General features: G+C 47.4%; 1 protein-coding gene across 6 annotated transcripts in view; it reads right to left on the minus strand.

Moving 5' to 3' along the window:
• The window catches only part of LOC144137792 (glutathione hydrolase-like YwrD proenzyme), a 76,936-nt gene that overhangs the window by 16,934 nt on the left and 47,139 nt on the right, over positions 1–12,863 (minus strand). The window lies entirely within an intron of this gene.

Raw genomic sequence — 12,863 nt, forward strand, 5'->3', positions numbered from 1 at the left:
GCACGCAATGCGGAAATACCGGTTCAAATGGAGAAAAGGTACGTGAAGTTCCTTGCTTTTGAACGAACTTTGCGACACGAACTGTGCCGGCGCGAGCAACCTTTTTGACACGCTGGGCGCGGTGCGCTTGGAGCGAATATTTGTCGTTGGTTCGCTAAGCGCGGGGTTCCGTAGTCGCTGTCCGTATGAAAAATACAGCTGTGTTGGAGTTCTGTTGTCCAGCCATTGTATTCTAAATGAAGCCTGAGCGTGCGCCGCCTATTCACGCGACTGACAGCGGCGCTCGACCGGGAAAACAGTACCACACGTTGCCAAAATTAGGCTGTTTCTTTACTCGTCGCTGTGGCTCTGCGCCCGCTTCATTTCATTGTTAAATGGTGCCGCTTAGCCCCTACACGAGCTTTTATCTTACCTAGGGCTGTAAACAAACTTTTCTTGCCGCACTACGCCATCACGGCGCGGTTGAAAATTTCCTCTGTGGCGGGCGCGCACGGTATGGGAGTGTGTTGTTGGTTTCTTTACGTTGCATTTAGCCGCGTGTCGTTGCTGAAGTGGCGAACTCTGTTTTATGATGATCGAACGGTGGAAAATTCGAGCTTTTGCACTTGGTTCCCGATTTGCCGGGCAGAAAGGTTTGTTGTTACGTCAAGTTAACTTGGTGCCCATTGTCATTCCAGCAACGATGTATTTACTGTCGAATATTTTGCGACTAAAATACACACTCACTCCTCTAGTTTGTCACATGCTGCATGCATGCCTCCGACGTAATGATAGTGGCCATTGATGTAGGTAGCTGAGACAATTTTCAAGTTTTATTCAAAAAGAAAAAAGAAAACGGCCACAGTTGCATCAGGCCACCGCGCATCAGCTTGATTGCTTTTGCGTTTTTGTGGATATAACTGTGGATATAAATGGAACAAAAAGAAGCATTCGCACACCCCTGCATGTCGCGGTCTAGTAAACACGACGTTGCCCAGCCTCTGCGTGCTTGCGAGATGACCACGGCGAAATGTGGCACGAGTCCTTGTTTCTGTCACTAAGGGGGGGGGGGGGGGGTGAGGCCAGCACAACTGGGGCAAAAAACTCATTCCCAAGGCTACCAAGTTTTCTCCCAAGCGACTGCACGGCACTTTGTTGCTGCTCGCATTGCTCCTGTACTCGACGTGCATCGAACAGACGCATTGGCAAGGGAAGGGAGGGGCCATTTTATCGCGGGCTTCTCCAATCAATGTTTTGGACACTCGCTAGCTTGATGCCCTGCTGTCTCGGACGTCCCCACTGTTGTGGCAGCTCAGTGCACGCAAGCTCCGGTGGCGCCTCTTAAAACCTCCGGCTTGCAAGAGGGCAAGTAGGTGCACAGCAGCCAGGATGTGACTCCATGCTCCACTGCAACCCGCCGGGCACTCGCACGATGCCTTCCCAATCGCCCCACTGTCCGTCTCAAAGGTGAGGCACACAACATAGGGCCGGTCACTTTTCTTCTGGGAGCAAAAGCAGCTGCTGAACACATGGATGAGGCCCAACCTGCAAGAACAGAGAGAGTATCAGTAAATAACACCCAGGTAAAAACAGGACTAGTCCGCTACAGTTTATGGTAAAGGGACAGAGCAGAAAGAAGTGGCCGCAAGGAACAGACTCAAAATGACCAGATTTTGTGTCTTGCTTAACACTGTTGCAAGGGCAATAATCTACACTTCAAACAGCAATAATGTCAAAATTGTTTGTCAAGTTCGAGCGTGCAAGTATCTCTGCATGCTTTGTTAATGCATTTTTCAAGAGAAGGGAGTTTAACATTTAAAAACCTCAGCGTGGGTAATGATACCAGTACCCGCATAATCGTGTTCGTCATAACTTAAGCAAGCAATAATATTATTATCTGGAACTCACTTCCAGAATCTTTCGAGATAAACAGGTAAACATTCGGGCTATACCGATCACCCATCGAATTAAAAAAAATCTTCTAGTTTAGTGAGTTCGAGCTAACGAGGTTTTACTGTATTATCTATTCGTTCACACCAAAAACTCGCGCTTTAGAAACAAACACAACCACCCCACCACCAAAAAAGGAGAAGAAAGACACACAAACAGATTTTTGCGCAGAACATGCACAATAAATAATGAACACACACAAAAAAAGAAAATTCAAGGCGTATGTGCGCTTTTGTAGTTGACTTCGCCGCAAAGCACGATTGCTTTGCGGCAAACGCGCGGGCGGACGACCGTCACGGAAAACGGCCGCAACCTTTCCGTAAACATCTTCACCAAAAATCATCCCGTAAATTCCATGTACAGCATTTGAAAATACCTATCCACCCACTAGCGGTACGGTCTGGCGATTGTCGCTCTCCTCTTTCAGGGATACTGCAACAAGGTCGCCGCTACGCATTTGCGTGGTAAACAACGATGAACAAAGTGCTCTACAAATGCTCATACCGGTTAACTCGCGTCAAGTAAAAACAAAGAAGGATTTACTTACTGCGACTCGCACGTGTTTGTCCGCACCGATGAAGGCGAGCAATGCGCCTCGGTGGCTAGGCGGCATGCCCTGCTCCGCTGCCGCTCGGATGGGTCGTTGGCGCGGCACCCCGAGTGGTATGAGTCTTCAGACACAGTCGGCAGCGCAGGCAAGTCCTTCGTCCACAATCCGCGGTCGAGAGCCGGAAAACGCCGTCCAGTTTGAGTCATACCGCGTTACCGTCACCTACTCTTCCACAGTAAACAATACGAGACTTCCCGATCGGCGCCCGTACCAATATGGCCGACGGTCTCGTTTACATCAGTGTTGCTAGATCACCAAGCAATTTCGCATAGGGTCTATTGGAGGCTACGGACGCGCCTTATATCCTTGACTCATTCAAATTACTGCTGACGAGCGCTCTCTCGTCAGCAGTTGCCACAAGTGCAACAGCATTAACGTAACGCAAACTACTTAACGTCGTGCGCCCCCGGAAATGCTCTGCATTTGATCGTGCCCCTCGCGAGGGGGATGTTTCAATGCGTCTTCCTACTGGCCAGTACACTCGTCGCCATCTGTCGGATGATGTGCGAACCCTTTGCGGCTGATGGCGCGCGATTTGAAACGACATTTGCATATGATCAAACTGAAAGGCTCTCCAAGAAAAACAAATACCAGGGCCAGAGTTTCTGTTCTCTTCATGGCTCCTTTAACATGTTCCCGAGTATAGCACAGTGCAAAGCGACGACGGAACGTGTAAATAAGCAATCCTGCAGCTTCACTATGGTTCATGCCTTGCGCCGCTTGGTGCAAGCTTTGCCATCTGTTGTTCATGCGAAAGCGTCGAACGGCCCCCTGTGCGGAAAAGCCGGCGTCTGCTGTGGCAGGAAAACGACCGGCAACGCCTAGTCACGTGGAACGCGGAGAGTGGCACCTGTGGCTTCGAGTGCTGTGTTGTTAAGCGGGAAATGTAGCACGCGGCCCGCTGACCTGGCACAGCGGCGCAACAGCCAGTAACCACATGCAGCGTATTTCCCGCGCGTCATCGCGCGTCGCCAAAATGCATGAAGTCGCGAGCTGACGCGCGAGCAACGCCGATGTCTATGCTCGCTAGATATCGGCGTCGACGCAGCGCAGAAAATATCGAAAAGCGGGCGGCAGTTGGCTGTCCATCTCGTGGTTTGGGGTCATTCCGCTCAGCTAAAAACAATTTCTATTTAACCTGCGGCAATCGGCTGCCCTGAGACAGATTTCAAGCTGTTTCTGTTCAAAAGCGCTCATTCATTCGTGGCTTGTTTGGCTTCCATCCGGGAGATCGAGGATTTGCGACAGGGAGCCCTGGCCTCATCGCTTGTAGCATTAACATGAAGCGGTTTGCCTGCAAGATCGGTGCGTGACGAGCAAGCGTCATCAACGCCAGAATTCTAGCGGTGCATTCCACTCCGTTCGCGGCTATCGTGGCCGTAGGGGAGACCGGTGTGCGATAGCTTTTCTTGAATCAAATAAGAGAGCTTTGGTTACATCGCTTGTAGTACTAGCATAATTTGCCTCGCCTCCGAGATCGGTGCGTAAGAAAAAAGCGTTATAACTGCCCAAAATTCTTAAATACGGCTGAAACAAAACACACCCGACAATATTCGTTGGCAGCTTAGGTTAGTACACCAAATTCTTGGCTTCCGCAACGTCTACTCGCGTGGCCGAGAAGTTGACTGTTGGGCTTCTGTTTTGAAAGTCCACGGTTCGAATCTTGGCAAAAACTTGCGGATTTTTTTATAGGTTTTTTTTGTGATGACGGTTTGATCAGCTTTTTTTAGGGGGTAACAAATGGTGCCAGAGCTTGCCTTTTAATCTACAAGTGAAGTTCGACTCTAACCTCAGAAGCAAGCAGGATGTCGAGCCGGAACCGGAGGTGAACCGAAAACTAAAACCGAATCCGAATTTTTCCTGCCATTTCGGAACTGAAACGGAACCGGAACGAATCGAAGGCACCGTTCCGAACCGGTTCCTGGCTTCAAAACTGCAATTTCCAATGTTTAATTATGGTGAACTGTATGCCTTCGGTCTGGGGATATTGTTACGTGGCCGAATAAGGACGAGACGAACCATGATTGATGAGGCGATGATTTTAATGGGAGTCCACCATCTTGGCGCGAGCACTACTATGTCACTCGATGCGCTTCATCTTCTTCGAAGGCGAGCAAACATGGCGGCACGTGTCCACTTCTTCGTCTCTTTCTTGTGGCAATATTTTTACTACTCGTCCGACAACGTTACCAAATATTATGCATAGTCTGCAGTCCCACAACCCATCAGTTTCTCGTCCTATTATTACCCTCAATTTGGTGTAAAGTTGTCCGTATACGCCATCAGTTTGCGTTAGATACTCCCCATTTCCCCCCATTCTCTTTCGCAGCATTTACAATAAATTAAGCTTGAACCTATATATTCCGAGACAACATATCAGGCTTATTCTTCATGGTTCCTATGTGCATGGTGTTTCATTTTGTGTAAAGTTTTCAATGTGTCGTAAATTTTAATGCATCCCCTGCCCCCTTATGAAGGCCTTCAGGGACATGAACACTAAATCCTTACCTTCCACTCATTCTAGTTTGAATACAAGCAGCGGTGAGATACAAACACTCGCAGTCCTTTACGTCACCGGCAATTCTTGCACGGTGACACTGTGTCCCTTGTTTACTGCTCTAAGAGAGTGTGAGAATTAAAAAAAAAAACAACTTTGGGGACTTCTCAGCTGCACATTTAAAGTGAATGCGACAGCATTTTCATATCATCTTGAATCTGCTCAACGGCAAAATTAAGGGGTGCATGGATTAAAGTCGATTAATGCGGATTAGCGGGTAGAATAGTGTGGATTAGTGAGATGAGTGGGTGAGCTAATTTGAATTAGTGGGGTTGGCATGTTGATTAATTTGTATTAGAGGAATTAGCGGGCCGGTTAAGGTGGATTAGTGGGTCGGACCAACCTCGATATTTTTGGAGTGCTTCGCATTTGGAAATTTTGCGGCGCTCTCCCCCTCGACCAATCAGGAAATGTAGTTGCGCGAAAAACACCCGTACAGTTCTTAGTAAGTGACGACCACCTGAATGCCATAAAATGTTTTTCTTTATGCATGTATTGCGCTGTTATGTTGTTTCTAGCATAACATTGACATCTAGCACTGAAATTTATGAAGAATTATATTTATATTTGTATTTATTGTACCCTCAAGGTAAATATGCATTATTGGGAGGAGGGGCAATAAAAATGAAGAAAGAAAGACGCAGCAGCTATGCGCCATCTCCGAGAAGACTGAAGCTGTGTTGCGCTCAAATTCCACCTTTGGAGAGTCGTAATCGTCAGTCTTTTTTTTTGTTTGTTTGTTTCTTCAAGAAAAACAACTTTGGGGTATGGAACTGCGGGTTTATGAGCCAAGAACAAAATTAAATTCAGTTATATGAATGAACTAAACTACATTATTAAAAAAAAACTTCCGGCCATAAATAGTACTGCTTTCACACGCAAAAGCAGCCTTAAGTGCTTGTGCAAACATTTTATTTCACTTTAGTTAGTGTTGTAATCGTCGACCTCCAAGAAAAAAAAAAACATTTTTCAGTGGATTTCACCGTTAAAGGGACTCTGCAACACTTCCGGTAAACGCTATCACTCTCTCCTTCGCGTCTAGAAGCACTGCGAAAGCTCCAGCTATCGCCACCACGGAGCGGCACTGCAGCGTGATCTGCTCGTCGCAGCAGATACGCCTTCCGTTGATGCTTTGCTTGTGCGGCTTTCTTTTAGCAGCGGAGCTGCTTAAGCGTGAGCTTGCTCCGTCGGCGTTAGCAAAAAGGTACCAAGGATAAAAATTGGCCGCGTATCTGCTCCTTTCGTTGCAAATGCCGTCAAAAGACGATAGTCTTTATCGTCTTTTGCGAAGTAAATGCCTCCCTTCGCTTTCCCGCTCACCTCTCATGTTCCTCTTGCGTCGCGCTCCTCCCAAGGTAAAGACGCCAAAGGTTTGCTTAAATCTTTTTAAATTTCCCGCGTTCCACTGCTCCAAACCGGGCGTCTCGATGCGAACGCTGCCGTACGGCGAAGACGCGCGTTAAAGGGACACTGAAGTGAATTTTTCAAGCTCCTGTTTTTGCTTGCACTGCGTAGACTGGCTCAAATTAGCACACTTTTCGTCGTTTATCCGGTTGACTAATCGGTAATTATTTTACAAAGCGCGAAAGAAGAAAAACTACCATGCGCGGTTTGCGGCGGCCACACCAACTAAGCTGTGACGTTGGGAGGAGGGGGCACCGTGATTGGACGATGCCCAAGGTTAGCAATCAAACAAGCTTCGGTTTCTGTTTCGGTTCTGTAAAACAACATGTTTGACATCCGATGGCATCGTTGGATGGGCATTCTCAATATCACAGTAATCGTAGTACCGCGCTTCTGCCATGTTGTCGACTGTAAAATGCATAAGATAAGCCTCCCAGGACGGCTTGGAATCGTAGCATTCATTAGCTGAGCCCTACGCAGTGCATGAACGCCCTCCGCGTCCCCGCAGACGCTCAAATGCATGCGCTTTTACCCCATATTTGGAGCTTGCCTCACTCATGCCTGTACCGTAAAAAGCGTGTTCGCACCAGTCCAAGGGTCTGTTGATTCTGGCCTGGGCCCACTGCCTGCATGCAGTCGGTGCATATGGCAACAGCACGCCAACGAGAACTCGCTAGCGCGCCAGTGCCAGCCTGCGCGAGTTCTGTGGACTAGTCCGTGGAGCAATGAACATTGCGGCCCAAAAAAAGGTGAACCCAGTATAGAAAACATCGGCAAAAAACGAAAAAGTGAACTTATAAAAAAAAAGCATGTACCCGCGGGGATTCGAACTTGTGACTTGCAAAACAATTCGGGTGACATACCTAGCGCCCAAGACCACTAGGCTACAAACGGGCGATGCCGATAGTGGAAATATAAGCTATATAATGTATAACCAGTTTACACTTTTATTTAGTTTTGGTATTTCAAGCAGTTTAGGTGACTATTTGTTGTATTGCGCTCGTGCAGTAAGCGTCCCCCGAGTTTCCACAATAGCTCACGTCTAGCAATTGCATTTCGTAGACGGAAGAGCGTTCGCAGATGCGTAGTCGTGCTGCTGACCGCTGTGCTTGTTCGCCCAGCGCAAAAAAGTGCTTCCCGCACCCTAGTTTTACGCTGTACGATAGAAATATCAGTTGATTTTATTTCCTTAGTACCTATATTGACTTCGCTGACTCTTCTCCCCCTTCAAGAGGCCTTATATTTTCCTACTGGCGTACCAGTCAGCGAAGCGTCGCATGTGCGCTTGTGCAGCGCTTGTGTGAAGCGACCTTGACTTGGAGCTAGATACAGTGTACAAACTAACGAAGTAAAGAAAGGCACATTCTTCCATTCCCAAACGTGTTGTGGCTTAGTTTCAACTGATCGAGCGAATTGCGACGACACGTCGGCGGCCGGCGGACTAAACGCTGGGCCGACTGACTCGGTCGCGGAAGGTCGGCGAGCCGTGCAGTAGCGCAGCCAATTGCCAGCTCCTCTCCTGCTGACGTCACACGAAAACGCCACAGAAAATGGGCGAGCGTAAAGAGAGGAGGACAGCATTTTCGAATTGATTTTTCTACTAAATAAATTCGCGTAAACACGCTCAGAGTGGTCGAAACAGGGCCTAGGGACTCCGAACTACAATTTGCGCTGGTAATCCCGCATTGTTTACAAATCACTTCAGTGTCCCTTTAATCGAGGCGCCCTACTTCAACGTTTATAGAACCGCGTTTCCCTACTCTACGTGCGTTGCAAGCAGAACGTGGAACCTATCTAGTGGAACCTTGCGTAACTGTTGCCGGTTGATGTCTTAAAATGGCGCCAGAAGCTATAGTGGCGCGGGCGACAGCAGGCGACGGCGGAGTGAATTCTTTTTCTGCAGTTGATGAAGTATTTAATTTCGCAAAAGTCAAGCATGTTTGATTTTTTTATAAAGGAACACTGCAAATATCACTTCTGTATTGATTTTTTGTTTCATATTTGCGTAATGTCTTGTTCTTCTTCTACAATGTTGACACGTATGAACATTACACCAGACATAGATGGGTAGATTTAGCTGTGACTATATAAGACTATTGCGCAGGCATTGTTTTGCTTTGGCCGGGTGGCTGAATCGAGTCACAGACAGACGGACAGACAGACAGACAGACGGACAGACAGACAGACAGACCAACATTTCTGGGTTTAAGTAGCCCGAGAAAGACTATCGTCTTTAAAAACTGCGCCGCCTGTACAGAGTGCACCACCGCAGATAGAGTGTTCTGACAGTGAAGCCGGCTTTCGCGCCAGCTCGAGTGTGAGCACAAGCGGCATATGCGTACGCGCACCCTTCACTACGCCATTCTAAAGGTGATTGTCCTTCTTGTGCTAACAAAACACAAAAGAATTGGCGCAGCTCGCACTTAAGGCACAAGGCTGGAGAAACGCGGTGGGAGTCGACCTAGCTTCTTCCCAATAAGCCTGGGATCCGCTGTCACTGTGGGTGATCGACCAAAACGGCCTTGTATAATCGGGCTAAAATGGGACACACCCGTCAACACTTAGCTATATAGCCTGGCAAGAACACTGCAAGACCGAAGAAAACTTAGCAAAGCCTAGAAAAACCGAGCAAAACTTAGCAAAACAGGAATCGCCCCTAATCTCCGCTCTGTTTTCAACCTTGCACCGCCAGTGCAAGCTGCGCCAATTTGTTTCAACGTGGCCATCGAATGCGTTAGTTGATGCAGCTGAACGGAAGCTGCAGCCGACAGCCGCTACACCACTGCAATGACGTAATTCCAGCGGTCGAAGAAAGCCAAGACCGGGAAACAGCGAAAAATCTTTGGAGCAAGTTTACAAGTTATCTGATGGGCATAGAGCAGTCATTTTAAGCGGAGGTACGTGCGACATGCTAATCTAAGTACTTGATGTGTTGATTGACTACGCTCTGCAAGCATTTGGGATTTCAAAAAAAAAAAAAAAGCTGAAGAAATCTGCTGAAATTAAAATAATTATCTACTAATTCTTATGCCGCTTGTTTAGAGTGCGAGTTCTTTACAGCCAAATTTTTGGGGTTTCTAAATTCTGTCGGACCAATTATTTCCATTTACGCTATTATAACCAATACAGGTGCACTTCCGCCAAATCTGCATTTTTGCGTAAGTGAAGGGCGTTACACGGTTTCGCAATCTTCGCCATTTTTTTCTATTTTTCTTATTTTCTGAATTTTCAAATTCTGTTCGGTCAATTGTCTCAAATTACGGTAATATAATGATTACAGGTATTACTTTCGCCAAATGTGCATTTTTGTGGAAATGCAGGGCGTTACACGGTTCGGCATTTTCGCTATTTTCTTTGTATTTTTCTTCTTTTTCGGGTTTTCATAATTCTGTTCGATCAATCGTCTTAATTAACGTTATTATAATGATTACAGGTGAGACTTCCGCCATATCTCCATTTTTGAGAAAATGCAGGGCGTTACACGGTTCGCCAATTTCGCTATTTATTATTTTTTATTTTTTGGTTTCTCAAAATTCTGTTCGACCAATTATCTCAATTTAGTGGCCCCCTACCCTACGAAGGGTAGGGGGCCACTAAGGCAGTCGCCAACGGCCCGGAGTACATGTTCACGGGTCGCTTCGTTGCCTTCTAATCCCATGTGGCCTGGGGTCCCAACGATGTGTGCAAGGGGCACATGGGGATTCTGGTGTAAAATTTGTAGGGCTTGATGAGAGGTACGGCCGGTGAGGTAGTTGCGGCAGGCTGATTGGGAATCTGCGAAGATCGTGATGTACTCTTCGGTGGTTTGTAAAGCGAGGGCAATGGCGACTTCTTCCGCTGTGGTGTTTATCTGGTACGAATCGTAACGGCGGTGATTTCTTGTCGCTGGTGGTTCATGACACTGGCAACAAAAGTTTTGGGGTTGTTGTATGGCGTGGCGTCTACGTATCGAGTGGTGGTTTGTTGGGTATATGCAGTAGAATGATGGTGAACTCTGGCTTGACGGCGGAAGGTGTGGTATTCTGGATGCATATTGCGTGGTATGGGAACGATGCGTAATTGCTGATGGATCTGGAGAGGGGTTCGCTTATTTTGTTTACGCCGTGCTTGAGCTGAATAGCCGAGTGTGGTGAGTAGGTTCCGGCCAGGGGGTGTTGAGGTGAGCCGACGTAGTTGCGTGGCTTTGTGGGCTTCGATAAGTTCTTGCCATGTATTGTGGGTACCCAATTGGAGTAATTTCTTGGGCGCTGTAGTAAAAGGAAGGCCGAGTGCTGTCTTGTAGGTCTGGCGGATTAGAGTGTCTAGCTTCTGGATTTAATTCTGCAGTCTTGAGGAGTAGGTACGGTGATGCGATTTGTATGAAGTGCTTGGATGAGTCTTATGCTGTCATGTTCTTTAAGGCCGTGTCGTCTTCGTGCTACTCGATGTAGAAGTTATGTTAGCTGGTTACTGTGCGCTGTAATGGCAAGATTGTTTGTGACCCGGAACCGCCTTATGGAATATTGAGACCTAATATGCCGATGTGAGAAGCGTGAGTAATTGCTCGTCCGTTTAAAGGAGCCATGAAGAAAAAATACAAGTTGGGTTTATTAGAAAGACTGCATAGTGCCAATAACAATTATACCAATATCATCGCAATCTTCGAACAAATAACGGAGATATTAAAGAAAACGTTTGAAGCAGTCGCGACCCCCTAGCCAATTTCCCGCAACTTTTCTATGACGCCACAGAACCTTGTTTGTGCGATATTGGCGGCCGCCTAACTGACCTGTCGCGACGGCACATGACTGGACGTCTGTAATGAGGCCTCTAGTTCCATTTGACCGCATCACTAGAATGCTAACGTGCAGTTAACGCACTGAAAATTATGTTTTATTGTTGGCCCGTATGACGTCATTCTTGCTCATAACACGTCACTGTGGCGCAAAATTTGAAAGTTTTTAAATACTTCTTGCATTTTTTCGTTAAAAAACATCTTTCGTGGCTGTAATGGAGCTGAGTGAGATACTGAATCCTAGTTCTTTCAAATTAAACGGAGTGGTATTTTCTCTTCATGGCTCCTTTAAGGTAACTATTGGGAGAGTAATTTTATCTTTGAGGCACTGCAGGTGGGTTTTGTGAGAGGTGGGTTTTGTGAGAGTCAGAAGCGATGATTTTTCGGGTGCACACGTAAGACATATTCGTTGCATGTATAGTCTTGATTGACGTGGACAGCTTGTTGTACAGTGTCTTGTTGTTCTCTAATGGAGCCAGTAGGGGTCCATTGTGTGAGATCGTCCGCATAGATGACGGGCTTGTGGTAAGGAAGGTCCTTCAGCAGCGGAGGTAGGTCTTTCATTGACAGGTTAATCAGAAGGGGGGAAATCACCGATCCTCGGGGCGTACCATGTGGACGTGTAGGAAAAGGGAAGTGCGTAGGTGGCTTCACCCACCGTGGCTGTACGGTTTTTTAAAGGATGCCTTCACCTAGTTGTATGTATGTTGTCCGTCGAATTTAGCCCGGCGAGTATGGCTTCGTGGGACATGTGTCCCATGAAGCCATACTCGCCGGGCTAAATTTAACAATGTACATTGTCAAATGCGCCTATAACATCAAGCGCCAGGATTGTATACCGATTGTGGGAGGTAAGGTGGTCGAGAAGGTCTTCTTTTATGTTAAGAGAATGTCCTGCGTCGTGAGGTGAAACGAAAGCCAAACATGGTGTCGGGAAATCGTGATTATCTTCTACGTTTGCAGAGGTGCGTTAGTGGACGAGGAGTTCAAGACGTTTTCCCAGGCAGGAGGTCAGGGAAATGGGACGGAGATTGTCCAACTTGAGAGGTTTGTTGGGCTTAGGTATAAGGGCAATGTCTGCGTGCTTCCATTGCGGAGGCGGGGAAGGGGGGGGGGGGGGGGATAGGGCCTTGCGCATTGAGATAGTCCAGCAAGTGATCAAGGCTTTTATTTGGTATCTTGTCTTTGCCAGGTGTGGTATTGCGCGTGAGTTTGTGAAGGACGGCTTCAAGTTCTCGTAGCATGAAGGGGGCGTCCGATTCTGGGCTAGATTGTCCTGTGTACAGGGGAAGGAGAGGCGGAGGAGGGTTGGAGTGGGAGCTTGCATAGCGTAGCATGAGGTCGTTGAGTATCTCTTGTTCCGATCCCGGGTAGTTATGGATGAGGCGACGAAGTTGATGAGTTGTAGCTGTCTTTGTTTCTCGCGAGCCCATTAGCGCGTGCTGAGTATATGCCACGTTTTACGGGTACCAAGCGTACCTTACAGCTTGTCACAGAATTAGTTCCCTTCAGTCTGCTTAGGTATGCGGCGTATTCGGCTGCTTCCTTCCTTACATTTGCGATTCGTTGTTTGAGTTCTCGATTAGTAC

This window comes from Haemaphysalis longicornis, unplaced genomic scaffold, assembly GCF_048455015.1.
Source record: "Haemaphysalis longicornis isolate Haplotype H1 unplaced genomic scaffold, Haemaphysalis longicornis Haplotype H1 scaffold_5, whole genome shotgun sequence".
Lineage (NCBI taxonomy): Eukaryota > Metazoa > Arthropoda > Arachnida > Ixodida > Ixodidae > Haemaphysalis > Haemaphysalis longicornis.